Raw genomic sequence first — 18,542 nt, 5'->3', positions numbered from 1 at the left:
AGAGCGCCCGAATTGAAATTTTTGTATCAAAAAGCTGCATAGTCAGCAGGCAAAACAGTAGTTTTAGTTTGTGATCAAAACAACAAGTTTTGATTTTAGCCATTCCTTTGAATCAAGCACTTAGAGACCAAAAAACAATTAAATTTAAATCTCATTGTTTTGACAAAATGGGACCAATGATAGTGTAAAACTTGATATGTCATAAAGGGTATAAGAGCAGAAGGCAGTTGAAATATTCTGAGGAGAGATAACTGCCCACTGGGGAGAGCTAAATGCCATTTGGAGAGAGTTAACCGTCATTGACTAGAGTTAACAGCTCTCAGCTCTCAAGAGAGAATCAAGTGCTCTCACAAAATTCTCCAAGTTTACGTGAAAGCACCATTTAAATCAAAGGAACCTCCGGCACAACTAGTTAATATTCCTGATGGAACAATCATCAGAGACGGCGTTCTGACAGAAAATTCGATGTAGATTGCACAGAATATTCCAGAATATTCTAACCTGGCTGGGCTGTAATTTAGAGAGATTTTTTTTTAAATATTTTATACAAGGAATTCTTGTATTTATTAGAACTGAATGCCATCAGAATCTTATCGTATTCGGGAATAGCTATTAGTTAGAAAGGGTTTATTTGGATTGTTAATAAATTCGTTCGTTTGTTCACTGTTAGATTTAGATAAATAAATTGCTACTTGTTGATTGTAAGGTAACTGTTAGCGTTTTATTGTATTTAATCACTATCAGTTGTGCAATCAGTTGCATCATATTTTACTTTCCATTTTGACAGGTTATAGGGCGACGTGCTCCTCTCTTGGTTTTTCTAATTTAGTTATCAGATGCGGTCAAACACTGCTTTACAATAGATTGGGGCTCAGGTCCGGGATCTGACCAGCTCATGTCTGTGATTTGGACTGATTTGAACAGATTTGGACAGGTTTAAACACGTTGGGGATTAATATCTGAGATCTTTCAATAAACCTTCAGTGAGGAATGGAAAATGTGTTTAATTTCTTTTACTTGTTTTTGGTTAAATGAAAAGTGGGGAATTGGCTCCAAACATTGGTGAAGAGGTTTTGCGGGTGTAAGAAATGAATTTGGAGATTCTATAGAAGGTGACCAAGGCAAAGCTGATGGAATAAACAGACTGGTTAAATTTAGGTATGGCTAGATGTAATAGGAAAACTGAAATTGAAACGAAGTTAGTCAAACGTTTATGTTTATCAGAGAAACGGTCAATGGCAGTGCAGTTAGGGAAAAAAATGCAATAAGACAACAGTAGTTACAGAATGAATGGCAGGAGAAAGAGTTTAAATCAGAGTTGAAAGAGAAATAAAAGGAAAGTAGATTCCTAGTAAGAAGAGAAGAAAGGGTAAAAATGTTCATGCTGTAAAAGAAGAAGATGTAACTTGAAACAAAAACAGTTCAACTGACAGAAGTAAAATTACAAGATAGGAGTGAGGATGAGTAACTTCATCATAACAAACAGCCTGGTAGGGATATATAAAAATACGACCAAACATTTCCATAATTTGATTAAAAAGATCTGGAAGCATTTTTCATTTCCTTTGAGAAATTAAATAAAGAGAAGAACTACACAGAGACTATAAATTAAGACCAAGTTGTTAGGCAGGGCCAGTGGAATGTTTGCAGAGCTGTCAGAGGAGGTGTCAAGAGAATATGAAGGAGGTACCTTAATTTGGTATCAGAAGAATATAGACAATGGTTCAAAAAATATAAGAAAACAGCAAAGTCAAACTTGTATCATGCTTTGAAGGTTTCAAAAAAGCAACGTTGATACATAAATCACGGCATTAAAGATTGAAAAGCAACAGGCAGTAATAAAACCAGTGCCTTTGATGCCAAGTTCCTCATTTGCAGAAACGTTGATGCGGGCTATAATTGATTGTGTAGGCCCTTCCCTAAAACCAAAAGTGGGAATCAGTGTTTGCTGATGGTTGTGTCTACCAGATTTCTGGATGCAATTCCATGCGAGAATGTCAAAGCGAAGAATATTTTGGAGGAGTTACTTGCTTTCTTTACCAGTTATGGACTACCCGGGGAGATTCAGTCAGATGAAGCGTCCAATTTTAATGTCAAATTGCTTAAGGGGTTCATGGATGGTTTGGGCATTAAACACTTTACATCAGGTGCGTACCAACCTAAATCCAAAGGAACATTGGAAAGGTGTTTCGGTGGACAGAACAATGCCAGTAGGCATTTGAGAATTTAAAAGTAGTTTTAACCTCCGCACCAGTGTTACCCACGCCAAAAATCTTGAAACCCTTCAATGTCGCCATAGACGTGAGTGATGTAGCTTTTGCAACTGTGTTGTTACAGGAGGATGAATGTGAAATTGAAAGCCAATCAGTTATTTTAAGAAAAAGTCACCGCCAGACCAAAACTAAAAAAAAATTGACTTAGATTTATTGAGTTTGGTAATAGCCTTACAACTTTTTAGTATTCACATTGCGACCTACACATTGGAGATGATTGTGTATACGGATCACAACACTTCAACATTGCTGGAAAGATTTAAGGACAAGAACACTAGATTATTTCGTTGGAGTCTTAAAAACATTTAATTTACGGAATGTGCATGTTACGGGTCATTAAATTATTATCTGCATGCTTTATCGCAGGTTGAAAATGAAAATGTACCTAAAAGTTAGAAACTATAGTTTACAAAGTTGTATGTAGAATTAATATGAAATGCGTATCTTTGGATTAATGAGATATGGATCTAGTAATATAATGCAGTTAAGGTTTTAGAGGAAAAACGAAACCATCTTTTCATAATGATAGCTCATTGTCTTCTTAACTGTGAAGATGTTGCGAAGTTGGGTAGATAACCTGTGGATTAGAACGCAGGGCGTTAGGTTTCGGAGCTTGTTAAATGTGGGCGTCTGTAAAAAGCTTCGGGCGAAAGCAGTACTGGTCCCTTTAAGAGGTGACGTCACATTTTTTGCTTCAAGGTGTAAAATGAATGTCGGCGAGCAGCAGCAGCTTGTCGGTTTGCATGTGCACACAGTGTCCTATTTGAAACTTCTGTATTAAAAGTCTTATGGTTAGCTGTTCAAGCAGCAGTTTTGTTTCCTTATCAAGACAGCAAGAATTGATTCTAGCCAATCCAATTGAATCAAGTAATTAGAGGCCAAAAACCATTAAATTTAAACCTGATGGTTTTGACAACTTACCACCAGAAGAAATTGATATGTCATCTGAGGAGAGCTAACTGCCATCTGGGGAGAGGAGGCCATTGTCTAGAGTTTACAGTTTTCAGCATTCAAGAGAGAACGGATTGCTGTCATAGAATTCTCTAATATTTGGAGAAAGTACTATCAAATACAAAGATACCTATGGCACAACTTGTGAATAGCCCTCACGGGAGAATCAATGGAGAAGGCGTTCCTGACTGAATGATCGACAAATGCTGCTGAGCATTCCAGAAGGCATGAAACCTGGCTGTAATTATGAAAGACTAAGTTGTTTTTTCCTAATGTTATTTTATTTAAGTGTGACTTATATTTATTGGAACAGCATACCATTGGAATCTTTTTTTTTTATTCTGGACAAGTTAATAGTTAGAAGGTGTTTGGTTTGTTAAAAATTTATTTAGTTTGTTCACTGTTAGAGATAGATAAACAGATTGTTAGTTGTAGATTGTGAAGTGAGTGTCGGGGATTAATTTATTTAACCACTATAAGTTGCCGAGAAGGCACATTTTAACAAGTTAGAGTGAAAGGCGCTCCTCTCTGAGTGTTTCAGCATTCGGTATTAGATGAGGTCAACCTCCGCTTTATAGCACACGTGATTCCAGTTTTGCAAAAGTTCGGTTTGGGCAAATAATATCAGATATGTCTGTCTTTAACTGCGTTGACTGACTGGAGAAGATGATTTTTTTTTTCCTTTAGTTTGATGACACTGACTAAGATTCATAGAGGTGAAATGGATTATAAATATGTTGGAAGAGTAACAAAAAGTCAATATTATTCATGCAGGTTAGTTACAAAATGGAAATCAGAAAACAATGAACTAGCAGAAATAAAGGGAAATAAGTTTTTTTTTCTATTTGTTGATGTTACACAATAATGAAGCCTGAAAGTGAAATGGAAATGAGTTCAGTCAGAAGTTTCCGACGTTAACTGGAAAGGTAATGACAGTTTCAGAAAAATATGCATGTCTCACTCTATGAAGGTGATGAATGGGACTAAATAGTTTGGCCCTTCGGACAGGTCCAGTCAGCAACAATCTCCTCATTTTTGGCTTCGTGATCACTCCCCATTCATTAGGTCCGCAGAAAAGGCAGAAAAAACTGCTGAACACTGACTCAGCATTTTCCACTTCACTTATTTACGCCTTCCACAGAGAAATATACTTTTCTCAGTAAACATTTAATCCCAACAATTATCCAGTGCTACAAATATAGCGTATGATTTGCCCATGTTCGATCATGATGAATACAGAACACACAACATGTTGCTCATCTTTTACTTAGTTTATCGATAACACAATAAAAACCTCTTCCCCATACCGCACAACCACATGAACACAATCCACATGGAATACAACCACATTCATTTGTTTTCCTCACCAAAAGATCGAGCATAAACACTAAACCATGCTCTTTCATGAACTGACTGCTACATGAAATGTTTTGCAATTTTACCTATCAGCCACTCATATAATAACTCAGTCAGCCACTTATCCATTAAACATATACAACCTTGCCTCATTCTTTACAATATTGTAATTTCTCAGCATTCCTAAACGTTGACTTATTCAGTCATTTTTCACTTGGCATTATGGAACTAGAATTACATTGTCTTCTTCCAGTATTTTTTGTCAGTTTTACACCACATAGTTTCAATAACAGAATCCATCGTAAAATGCAGTCCATAAGTCAATAATAGGCAACATTCCCATTCACTAATATCCTTTAGGGAAGGAAATTGCCATCCTTACCTGATCTGGCCGACATGTGAACCCAGACCCACAGCAATGTGGTTGTCTCTTAACTGCACTCTGTGCAATTCGGGATAGACAATAATTGGTGCCTAGCCAGCGATGCCCTCATCCCATAAAGAAATTTTTTTTAAAAAGTCAATATGGGACTATTTGCACAGCTGTAATGCAGCATCAAGGACTGGCAGAAAGGCAAAGTCACTAGTGCCAAGGTTGAAGAAATTTCCTCTGAGCCCATGTGATTTACAAAAGAAGAGTCAATATTTTGTTGGCCCAAAGCTGTCAGTAGCTAGGACGAATCACTGCAATTACAACATTTAAATGGCAATTGAATGGGTGTATGAAAGTGAAGGATTGCACCGGATATCCGCAAATTCTGCAAAATGGGGCTAGGTCAGATTAGAATCTCTTTTCAGCCAGGGCGATTTCGACTCCAGCGTCTGTTTCTGTGCTGTAGGACTCTCTCATTGCATGTCTGCTAAAAAAATAAAGGACGGAGGTCAGGCTATGAAGCTGCTGAACAGGATGTTGAGTCGTGAAACCTGCAAAATGACTCAGCAGATGATGAGATGTTTCTGCAGCTTGGAGAAATGTCTAAGCAGAAATAATTTTCTGCACCTCCAACTAGCAACAAGCTTATGTGGATATTGTATGCTTCGTAAACAAACTCACACTCATCTACACTGGAATACATTTACGAATGAAGTGCCAATTGTCCATATCAGTTGCAAAAGCTGACATTACGATACATATGGACAACTCCAGTACGATTTAATGCTATTGAGAGGTTGTATAGCCTGGGATACCTTGGCTGACTTGTGACAGTATTTGGGTTTTTGTTTAATCACGAGGGGCATAGATAATGTGAACACCACAGGTCTTGTCTCCAAATCCAGATGGCAAAAGTTGAAAGGTGAGAGGTGAATGATTTGAAAGCGACACGAGGGAACATTTTCACACTAAGAGTGGAGCATAAATGAACAAGCTACCGTATGAAGTGGGAGAGGTGGCTACAATTACAAAGTTTGACAGACGATGTACAGGTACCTGGATAGGAAATATTTAGAGGGAGATCCATCAAATCTCGGGGAAAGGGACGAGTTCAGTTTGGGAAATCTGTTTGGCATGAATGAATTTAGCCAAAGGGTAATTTAGCTTGGCCAATCCAGCCAATCTGAAAATGTTTGGAAACTGCAAGGAAACTGGAGCAAACTGATGCACATATGGGGTGAACGTGCAAACTCCACACCGACAGTAGCCCGAGTCCTGAGACAACAGAATAAACCACCGAGCCACTTCGGGCAGCTACAATAAACCATATTGCCGATGGTTTGGAGTCATGTGGAGATCACACCAGGTTAGGACAGCAGGTTCCTTCCAAAAAGGGCATGAGTCAACATTGAGTTGTAGTTAAGACAGATTCAGCTTGTGAAAGGAGTGAAGATGCTCATAATGGAAAACCATGCAAGAGTAAACAAACGTGTTCTTCTTTTTAAGGAAAATCAGGAAGATTTAAGAAACCGAAAATACAAATGGCAAAATGGAGGATAATGGTTGCATAGGCTGAATCAGGAAAAGCAGTCATAGAAACAGATGAAGAGAAAGCTATTCACAGTCTAAGTTCCAATAAGGAAATATCTAAACGTGTGCAATCTCTACAAAGATTGCAGAAAAGAATACAGGTGCCTTCTTTAATTTGATTTGAAAAAGCAGCAAAATAATTGAAACGGCTGAAGAAAAACTGAACACTGCTCTTATGAAACAATAGGATTAATGCAGCACTTTGAGATAAAGCATTGACAGATCACAGCACAGCAAAAAGAGTATTTTTCTTGCTTAGTACAGTACTTGGGGTACACCGTCAAAAGATTTTGAAACTGAAGCCATCTGTCTGTGCAGCCTATGGTGAAATTACTGGAGTTCTTTTGTTTTGAAAAACATCAATCACAAGAAGTGGGCATCACTGGCCAGGCCAACATTTATTGTCTGTCCCTAATTGCTTGGAGGACAGATTATTGTCAACCACATTGCAGATGTTGTGGTATCACGTGGAGACTACACCAGGTAAGAGCAGCCGTCTCCTTCCCAAAAGAAAGATACTGAACCAGTTGGGTTTTCCCTGAAAGCGGTCACAACGCTCAATCCCAGCCAATTGGAGTGCACTGGTAAACAGCTGCCAAACGTTTACACCAAGTCATAAACTGGCACTTTCGATGCTGAATATAAAGTAACAGTGTTTCCACTCTATCCAGCAGACCACCATAAGCCCAGCCTTATTTGGTTATCACAGGAACCATCTTTTTTTTTTGTATTTTTATTTTCAGATTATTCGCGAAATATGTTTATCTGTTTGTGTATGAATATGGCTACAATTAAAGAATATTGAGTTTTAATAATAGATATTGAAATGATTACCAACAAAATTGTTTAAATTTGAGCTTTTAAACCTTCGGCATTAACAATGCTTTTTTCACACCATTTTTTTTTCAAGAGTAAACCTACTGTATGGTATCGAATATTTTTAAAAAAAGAAAACATAGAATAGTACCATTGGGACAATATTGATGTTCATTGAATGCTTTAATTTTACTATAATGCAAATACAGGGAGAGGAAGGCGGACGAGGTTTTGCTTTCAGTCACTGTGTTTTAACAAGGCAATCAATTAGTGTGCCATATAAGTCTGTTCTTCTGCTAAGATTGCACTGAGAATGTGACATAATGTCTGCAGCGGTGACAAAACAAGAACTACAGGCAGAAAGAGATAATTCAACCAGACAGCCGATTCAATTTTTCAATGTGATCATGACTAATTTCGTCTCGGCCTCCACTTCACTTTTCTGCCCACTTTCTACAACTTTTCAATGCGTTATCAGATGAAAAGCTGCCAATATTCTCCCTAAATTTATTCAAAGCCCTGACAACCATTGCCACAGATTCATGATGTTTTGCAATAAATAACTTCTTCGGTAGGAGAGATTCAAATATTGTCTGTGACGAGTGTTCACCAACCTGCAGCTGATTATTTGGCAGGAGTGAAAGTCGCGGCTTTGCCTATAATCGCAATAGGTTCAAGTTAGGTTAAGAGAGGGAAATACTATCACAAATGATTCCAAACATTTTTATTTTGTGTGTGGTGCCCACGTACATCACGAGCAAAGAAATTAATGTCACTCGCTGATATTCGGAAAACTGGCAATATCTTTAAAGATGCAAGTATTTCAAAAGAAGTGCAGATGGGATCTTGTTTAATTCAGCCTCAATAAGCAGTCAAGAGTTGAATGCGAGATGACAATCAGCCAAAACTGAAGCTGTGCGTGACAAAACTCTGCAATGATGTTCCATTAACCAATCAGAGTCCACTGGAAATGGGAGCTGTCCTCACAGTCCTGTTTAAGCATAGTTGACATATATTCATCAGTTGTGGTACCAAACAGGTGGCATAAAGAGTTACTGAGGATAGCGCATGAAATTCTAAGTTCAGAAATATGAAATTACGTAAAACAGAGACACCGACCAAGACCACCATGACATGCAAGATACATAAAATTCAAGGAAGATGAAATTAGAGCTTTGCTTAGTACTTGGAACTATGACAGAACTGTGATTAAGGAGACTTGGCTGAATCTCACAGGAATGAAATGATTCAGATGCGATCGAAGGAGATGAAAAATGTGTAGGGGAGATGCATTACTGGTGAAGGAGTATCTAACAACTGTAATGAGGGAGAATACATCGGAGGACTTATGCAGCGATGCAATATGGGTAGAACTCAAGACACTTCCTCCTACCGCCCCCTTCATCATGACCCCACCCCTGAGCACCAAACCATCATTTCCCAAACCATCCACAACCTCATCACCTCCGGTGACCTCCCATCCACAGCCTCCAACCTCATCGTTCCCCAACCTTGCACTGCCCGCTTCTATATCCTTCCCAAAATCCACAAACCTGAATGCCCTGGTCGACCCATTGTCTCCGCCTGCTCCTGCCCCACCGAACTGATCTCCAACTATCTAGACTCCATTTTCTCCCCCTTCGTCCAGGAACTCCCTACCTATGTCCGTGACATCACCCACGCCCTCCACCTCCTCCAGAACTTCCAATTCCCCGGTCCCCAACATCTCATCTTTACCATGGACGTCCAGTCCCTCTACACCTGCATTCCCCATGCAGATGGCCTTAAGGCCCTCCGCTTCTTCCTGTCCCGCAGGTCCGACCAGTCCCCCTCCACTGATACCCTCATCCGGTTAGTCGAATTCGTCCTCACACTCAACAACTTCTCCTTCAATTCCTCCCACTTCCTACAGACAAAGGGGGTAGCCATGGTACCCGCATGGGCCCAAGCTACGCCTGCCTCTTTGTAGGTTACGTGGAACAATCCCTCTTCCGTACCTACACCGGCCCTAAACCCCACCTCTTCCTCCGTTACATTGATGACTGTATCGGCGCCGCCTCGTGCTCCCACAAGGAGCTCGAACAGTTCATCCACTTCACTAACACCTTCCACCCCAACCTTAAGTTTACCTGGACCATCTCTAACACCTCTCTCCCCTTCCTGGACCTCTCTGTCTCCATGTCGGGCAACCACCTAGAAACCGATATTCATTTCAAGCCCACTGACTCCCACAGATGCCGAGAATACTCCTCCTCCCACTCACCTTCCTGCAAAAATGCTATCCCCTGTTCCCAATTCCTTCGCCTCCGCCGCATCTGCTCCCAGGATGAGGCATTCCACTCCCATACATCTCAGTTGTCCTCGTTTTTCAAGGACCGTAACTTGCCCCCCTCAGTGGTCGAGAACGCCCTCAACCGTGTCTCCCACATCTCCCGCACCTTATCCCTCACACCCCGTCCACGCAATAAGAACCAAAAAAAGAACCCCCTCTTCCTCACGTACCGCCCCACCAACCTCCGGATCCAACGCATCATCCTCCGACACTTCCGCCATCTGCAATCCGACCCCATCACCAAAGACATCTTTCCCTCCCCACCCTTATCTGCTTTCCGGAGGGACAACTCTCTCCGTGACTCCCTTGTCCGCTCCACACTCCCCTCCAGCTCCACCACACCCGGCACTTTTCCCTGCAACCGCAGGAAGTGCTACACCTGCCCCCATACCTCCTCCCTCACCCCCATCCCAGACCCCAAGAAGACTTTCCACATCAAGCAGATGTTCACCTGCACATCTGCCAATGTGGTATACTGCATCCGCTGTACCCGGTGTGGCTTCCTCTACATCAGGGAAACCAAGCGGAGGCTCGGGGACCGCTTTGCAGAACACCTACTCTCGGTTCGCAATAAACAACTGCACCTCCCAGTCGCGAACCATTTCAACTCCCCCTCCCATTCCTCAGATGACATGTCCATCCTGGGCCTCCTGCAGTGCCACAACGATGCCACCCGAAGGTTACAGGAACAGCAACTCATATTATGCTTGGGAACCCTGCAGCCCAATGGTATCAATGTGGATTTCACAAGTTTCAAAATCTCCCCTTCCCCTACCGCATCCCAAAACCAGTCCAACTCGTCCCTGCCTCCCTAACCTGTTCTTCCTCCCACCCATCCCCTCCTCCCACCTCAAGCCGCCCCTCCATCTCCTACCGACCAACCTCATCCCGCCCCCTTGACCTGTCCGTCCTCCCTGGACTGACCTATCCCCTTCCTAACTCTCTACCTACACTCACCTTTACTGGCTCCATCCCCGCCTCTTTGACCTGTTTGTTTTCTCTCCACCTATCCTCTCCTCTATCCCTCTTCTATCCGCCTCCCACTCTCTCCCTATTTATTTCAGAACCCCCTTCCCCTCCCCCTTTTCTGATGAAGGGTCTAGGCCCGAAACGTCAGCCTCTCTGCTCCTATGATGCTGCTTGGCCTGCTGTGTTCATCCAGCCCTGCACCTTGTTGTCTCGGATTCTCCAGGATCTGCAGTTCCTACTATCTCAGAACTCAAGAATAGCTAAGGTGAGATCACACTTCTACGTCCTCCCAGCAGGCAGCGGGAGATAAAGGAGATAACCATCATACCTCACAGAATCACTACAGTGTGGAAACAGGCCCTGCGGCCCAATAAGTCCACACTGACCGTCAGACATCCCATCCAGAACAATCCTGCCATAACCCACCTAATCTACACATCTCTGAACACGTTGGGCAGCTTAGCATGACCAATCCACCTAGCATGCATATCTTTGGACTGTGGGAGGAAGCCAGAGCACCTGGAGGAAACGCACACAGAGACGGGGAGAACGTACAGTCTCCATACAGATAGTGACCCAAGGGTGGAATCGAACTCAGGTCTCTGGTGCTGTGGGGCAGCAGTGCTTACCACTGTGCCACCATGTATTTATGTGCACAGATTTTGGAAAGATGCAAAAATGCATTTTTGTTGTGGTGGGTGATTCTAACTTCCCCTGTACTGACTGGGACTCACTGCGTGCTGGATGCTTGGATGGGGTAGAATTTGTAAGGGCCTTTCAGGGGGGTTTCTTGACTCAGTGTATAAACAGCCCAAACAGGGAAGGCGTTATACCGAAATTGGATTTGGTAAATGAGCCTGGCCAGGTAAGTGAAGTTTTAGTGGGGGAGTATGTTGGGAACAGGACCAGGCAACCAAAAGGTTTAAGATACCAATAGACAGGAAGAACAGCAGTGCTCGCGTGAAGGTGTTATATTGGGTAAAGATGAACTACAACAATATTATGCAGGAACTGGAGGACTTCGATTGGAGGTGGCTGTTTGAGGGTAAATCGACATTGGACATGTGGGAGTATTTCAAAAGGCAGTTGGTAAGAGTCCAGGAGCGGCACTTTCCTGTAAGAATGAAGGATAGCTATGGCAAGTTACATGAGCTTTCGATCACAGACATGTTATGACACTGGTCAAAAAGAAAAATTAAGCATGCATAAGGTCTAGGAGAATGGGAATTGACGAAGTCCTTGATGTATCAAAGGAAGATAGGAAAGGATTTAAACAAGAAATTCGAAGGCTTAAATGGGTGATGAAAAGTCATTCACAAACAGGATTAAGGAGCTTCCCCAGGCTTTTTATACATATACAAAAAGCAAAATTGTAACATTGGAAAGGGTTGACCCACACAAGGAAAATGAACGGAACCCATGTGTGGAACCTTAGAGGTAAGTGAGGTCCGAAACTAAAACTTGGTGCCTGTATTAATCAAAGAGAAGGAAATGGTATAGGATGATCTCTGGAAAGAGAAGATACGGCAGGACACAGATTGATTGGAGGCATAGGCAAAGAAATGGCAGATGGATTTTAATCGGTACAAATATAAGGTGATGCGTTTCGGAAGATCAAATACGTATTGAAATAACACAGTGAAAGTTAGCACCATTAGATGTATTGATGCAGCGGAATCTGAGGGTTCAGGTACACAGATCACTGAAGGTGGCAGTGCAGATTGATGAGGCAGTAAAAAAGAAAATGGCAAGAGGCATGCTTCCCTTCATTGGAAGGAGCATGCAGTATAAGGATGCTGCAGCTTTATGGAAATTTAGATGGGAACATTTGAAATACTGTGCCCATTTATGTTCACCTCACAACCAGACGGATGTGATACCAGGGAGAAGGTACATAAAAGGTTTGTTAAGATGTTGCCTGGTAAGGGTGATTTTAGCTCTGAAGACAGTTTTGATAGATTGGGTCTGTTTTCATTGGAATACAGGAGGTTGATGGGCGATCTGATAGAATTATACAAGATAGTGAATGGCACAGATAGAGTTGAAAGTCTGATGTTATTTCCCAAGGATGGAGGGGGCAATTCCTAGGGGAGACAGGTTCAGGGTGCGCAGTGGGGTGGGAAGTTTAAGAGAAATGTGCAAGGCACGTTTTTCACATAGAGTTTGATGAATGCATTAAACGTGCTGCTCGAGGAGTCAGTGGAAGACACAAGAGCAGCTTTCAAGAACCACCTGGACTAATTAATGAATAGGAAGGAAAGAGGAATATGAATCTTGTAAGTGAAAACAGTTTTATTACTGAAGGAAAATGTATTAGCACATGCCTGGAGGTCTGAAGGCACCGTTGCTCTGCTGTATTGTTCTTTGTTCTTTGAAATAGGGACACGAGTTGGCCATTCGACATGTCAGGTCTGCTCCACCATTCAGGAGCTTTATGGCAGATCCAATATGCCTTACGTCCACTTCACCATAATTTCATTTTAACCTTTGATTCACTTCCCGAACAAAAATCTATCTATCTCAATTTCAAATGTTTCATTGCTTCTGTGACAATGATATCGTTAGCTATACCTATATCACTAATTCTATGACATGCACTGCACCACTAATGTCGAAGATGTACTGCTACTATCAATAATAAAACAAACCTGTCTGGGATAAGCACGGGCCAATTGATAACCGTGTATAAGACCATCGGAAGTAGGAACAGGCAGTATAATATTCAGGCCATTAAGCTTGCACCACTGTTCATTCAAATCAGTCTGATTTAACATTGTTTATGTCCACGTTCATGTTCATACACGTTGTTCTTGATTTTCATACACACCAAGAATTCTATCCAACTTAGCTTGACCTATGCACAACGAATTTATCTCCACAGATCTCTCTGACATGTTCTAAAGACTTGAAATCACTTGCGAGAAGAATTTCCGCCTCACCTCGTTGTTAAGTTTGTTTCAGTTTATTCTGAGACTACCCCACTGAACTGAGACTATGCAATGAAGGAAAACATCCGGCCAGAACGTACTCTGCCAAGCTCCTTAAGAAATAAATACATCTCAATGAGATTACCTTTAAGTCTACTGTCTTCTTGTACGATTGCGAAATAAAGACAGTGTACAAAATATGATTTAAGATTTTCCATTTTCATCAGAACGGAAAGAAAGCCAACACAGTAACCGAGAGCAATGACATATTCCTGTTCCTCTGTGCATGTGCCAATCATCTTCGCTCTGCAATGTCATTCTGTTTGTTTATTTTACTCAGAGGTGTATCTGTTACTCAGATGTGCCATCTCTAATGGACAAGGTGGCTGAAATGGAGCACAAAAGTTTATTCATTGAACGTAATGCCAAAAATTTTGCAACATGTTTATTTTGTCCTCAACCAGAAACAGATTGCTTTACAAGTAGGGGATATTCACTGCCCTCTGATGCATTGCAAGTGAAGCCATCAATCTGTATATGCTTCAGACAGTCTTTGAGGAATAGCGCAGCCAATAATTGTACAAATGAAAATAGTTTACTATCCGATTCTCGCAGGCTTTGGCATTCCTGGGAAGTCAATAATTTGGAAGTGTTGAAGAGCGTTGTTCTTTCAGCTGGAGGCCTCAGAGTAGAAATATGCCACAAAGTTATTTTTCTGCATCCACTGTTGAGTGTCATTTATTTCAACGATTTGAGAACATATGAGAGATCGTTAATAAGTTAGTGGATGACACCAAAATTCATGTTACAGTAGGGAGTGAAGAACGTTTTCTCAAAGTCCAAAGACATCTCGATCGAATTGACTGGAGGGATGAAAATTTGGAAAGAAAGTTTTATAAAGATAAATGAAGATGCTGCATTCTGGTCAGGCAAACCAAGGCAGGACATCCATAGGTAGTCCTGGGGGAATGTTGTTGAACAGGGTTACCTTGGGGTGCAGGAACACAGTTCATTCAAAACAGCTTTGCATACAGATAAGGTGTGAAGAAGAGATTTGTTACATTTGTCTTCGATGGTCAGAGCATCAAGTATAGATCTTGTGATGTCATGTTTCATCTGTAAAAGGCATTGGTAAAGCCACATGTGAAATGCTGTGCACAATTCTGTTCGCTCTGCTACAGGACGGAGTCTGTTCAATCGGGAACTATGCATACCAAAAGGACGATTTTGCTGGGACTCTCGAGTATGAGTTATATGGAGAGGGCATCTACACTGTAAATATCAAATGACTTTTTTTAAAGAGTGGGAACTTCCCAAATTAGAGAGCATAGGTTTAAGTTGAGAGGGAAAAGGATTAAAGGTTCCTGAGGAGCAACTTTTACACACAGAGGGTAGCGCATGCATGGAATGAACTACGAGAGGAAGTTGTGGAGATGCTAACAATTATATCATTTAAAAAAAAAAAATTGGACAAGTACATTAATAGGGCAAATGTAGAGAGATATTGACCAAAAGCCATCAAATGTGATTAGTTATCTTTGGATTAACTTGTCAGCTTCGATGAAAACTCAGAATCCCTGCAGTGTTGAAAGTCCATTCAGCTAATCGAGTGCATACCGACTTTCTGAAGAACACCCCACTGTCCTACCCCTGTAAATCTGCATTCTCCATGGCTAACACAACTGAACTACAAAACCCGGAAGGCTACAGGTGATTTTGTAACACCGATCCACCTAATTTATACAGCTTTGGACTGTGGGAGAAAACCCGACCACCAGGAGGAAACCCACACAGACACGAGAAGAATGTGCAAACTCCACAAAGACAGTCGGTGGAGAGTTGGATTAAATCCCAGTCCCTGGCGTTGTAAAGCAGCAGTTCTAACCACTGAGCCACCGTTCACAATTGCGTTTCTGTGCTGGATTACGTGATGACTCTATGGCTGTAATCATTGAATTGTCACAGAAGAGGATGCCACAGTGGACGCCTGGCACCTTTTGACAGCTTCTGTGGTAGCTTCTGACAATGTGTTCAGTGAACATGTATACATCCCGGAGAAACATATAATTTAGGACCAAGAGGAGGTTATTCTGCACTTCGTTCAGAAAAATAGAATCTCAGTTATCTGAATTATATTAACCTACATTGGATCCTAAAGGAAGCTGTCTGCACACAATATTTAGATTACATTGTCTTTATTTTTATTAATTTTGCTCTACTAAGGTAGTGGTCAGGCTTTTTTAAGTGTGTCTTCTGAGTGAAAAAAAAATCTGATAATCTGATATATCTGATAGTGGCGAATTATAGGCCGTTAGTCTGACATCGGTGTTGAGGAAAATGTTGGAGTCAATAATTAAGGATGTAATGACTGAGCTTTTAGAAGGCCGTCAATAGGATCTAGTCATCATGGGTTGACTTAAGGGAACGCATGCTTGAGAAATATTCTGATTTTTTTTTTTGATAATGTTACCAGCAGCTTGAAAAATGGTGGATCATCAGATGTTGTGTATTTGGACTTTCAAAAGTATTTTGATAAGGTTCCACACAGGAGATTAGTCATGAAAATGAAAGCTCGTGGTATGGAGGGCAATGAATTCACATGGACAGAGAACTGGTTGGCAGACAGAAAACAGAGAGTTGCAATAAACGAGTCCTTTTCAGAGTTCAGGCAGTGAGGAGTGGGTTGTCACAGGTTTCAGTATTCGGACCTGAGCTGCTCACAATGCACACAAACGATTTGATCAAACGTGTTGAAAGCTATTTCTTTTTCCTAATTGGAGTGATGAAACTAAGCTGGGTGGCAGTGTGTGCGGTGGGGAGAATGCTGATAAGCTGAAAGGTGGCTTGGATAAACTGGCTGAGTGGGCAAATACTTCGTGAATGCAACATAATGAGAATAAATGAGAAGTTATCCATTTTGGTCACAAAACATAATTGTCCACAAGGCAGTTAACAGTAAACCACATCACTGTGGGTCTGGAGTCATGTATAGGCCAGACCAGGTACGCATGGCAATTTCCATCCTGAAGGACATCAGTGAACAGGATTGGTTCTCTATAACAATTAACAATATAACAATCAATACTACTAAGTCCATATTTTTATTGAATTGATGTTCAACCATCTGCTGTGGTGGAATTTTAACCTGGACATTACGTGGATTACTGAATTAACAGTCCAGTAATAACACCACCAAGCAATCACCTGTTGCCTCTGTTAAGAATAACTGCTAGAGTATGATTTGATCAATATAATATTTTAAACAACTTAATTAGAGGAGGGTGGAGTCAAATCAAAATTGCAGTCTCTCTATTCTGAGTGATTTGTGTGTTTCACAAAATGAAAATTATAAAACGTGTGTACATTTAATTGAGTATATCACTAAACAGAAGGCAGGGCAGTAATGCAATTGTGTACATTGTCACAAACGTTCTGGATCTTTATGTTCTCAATGATCCTGTTTTGTAACTTTTCCTCACTTACCTAACAGCGAATCTGGTAAAAATAATAATTCTCTCCAGGGAAACGGCGGTCTTTCTGATTGTACCTCTCTGTCTACATGCAAGCCATGGCAGCAGCAGCTCTTCTGATCATGATCTTCAATGTAACTGTGCATCACGTTTTCAGTTTTCACTTTATACGTTCCTTCTTCTCCTACACTGGAGTTTGTAAGTTTATTATCTTCATGAGCTCGGTCAGCCTGTACCTGGCAGTGTGGTTCACAGTCTTGTTCACACTTGATCGATATGTAGCTATATGTTGTGGGAGACTGAAAACAAAGTATTGCAAAGTGAGGACAGCGGCTGCAGTTATAATGAGCAGCAATGTTGTGGTTTCCCTTGATAATATACCCTATTGGTTTGCTTATGAACCTGAGAAAGTAATTGATCATTTACAGTGTGGTTGTCGCACCAAAGTAAACTTCTTCATTTCTCTAGCAGGTGTCACATTCTCAATGTGACAAATTGTTTTAGTAGTTTGTATTCCATTTTCTTCGATTTTCGTCTTTAAGTTCTTGACAGTCAGACGTATTGTACTAGCTAATAGAGCTCGCAGGCCATCCGGGGATGCAATCATGAGGGTCAAAGAGACCCGGAGTTGGAGAGTAGAAGAAAGTCCATTATTGTCCTCTTTACAATATCAGCCAGTTTCATACTTCTGTGGCTGACAGCAGCGGTAAGCTTTTTTTAGCAACAAGGATAATAAACAGTATACATTATCAAGGTGATTATGCAGCTCCTGCCTACATTGCCACTGAAACTGGCTACATGTTAATGTATTTCAATTCAAGTACAAATATTTCCATTTATGCAGCTGTTCAAAGTAAATTCCGGCAAGAGCTGAAGAAAATATTGACATCTCCTTGGTCAGGTATTCTGATATTAGCTAATCAAAAGAAAAAGTGAAAACTATCATATTCTCTGTCTCCTGGTGTTCTCATGTGTCGGCAAGATCCCATTTTGAGAAGTAACTCCCTTATATTTCAATTTCTTCAATTCAAATCTGAACGTTTCAATAAACAGTAATGAAGACTCTCTAATTATATGCTATTTTTCATGAATGATTTATATGATTTTTGTCTGAAGCAAAAATGATAGAATGCTTTTTTCTTTGTTTGAGCACAATAAAAATAATATAGAACTACCGGTGGAAGATTCTACTCACAATAAACAAAGTTCCATGGTCAGCTGAGAAATGAAAGCACGTTATTAGATCTTGCTGCCATCCTGCACGCTCTGAGGAACTTCAAGTAGGTACAAAGAATAAAAAATGGAAATGAAGGAATTTGGCATGCTAGCAGCGAAAACTCAGGAGGTCAGCCTTTGTGAAGTTGTGGACCCATTCTTGATAGAGTGGAGATAACCCCATGAGCCGGGAGAAATCACCTGTCCAGCTGAGCTAATATTTTTGGGCATCAGCTTTTATTTTGTTGACTGCTCAAGGAACATCACTGC

At 41.0% G+C, this 18,542-nt stretch overlaps 1 pseudogene; it reads left to right on the top strand.

Moving 5' to 3' along the window:
• Nucleotides 1-1,951: 1,951 nt before the first annotated feature.
• LOC125487993 lies at nucleotides 1,952-17,993 on the top strand (annotated as a pseudogene).
• The last annotated feature ends 549 nt before the right edge of the window (nucleotides 17,994-18,542 follow it).

Source organism: Rhincodon typus, chromosome 48, assembly GCF_021869965.1.
Source record: "Rhincodon typus isolate 14 chromosome 48, sRhiTyp1.1, whole genome shotgun sequence".
In the NCBI taxonomy this organism is placed as follows: domain Eukaryota; kingdom Metazoa; phylum Chordata; class Chondrichthyes; order Orectolobiformes; family Rhincodontidae; genus Rhincodon; species Rhincodon typus.
This window is presented reverse-complemented; position numbering and strand designations above follow the sequence as displayed.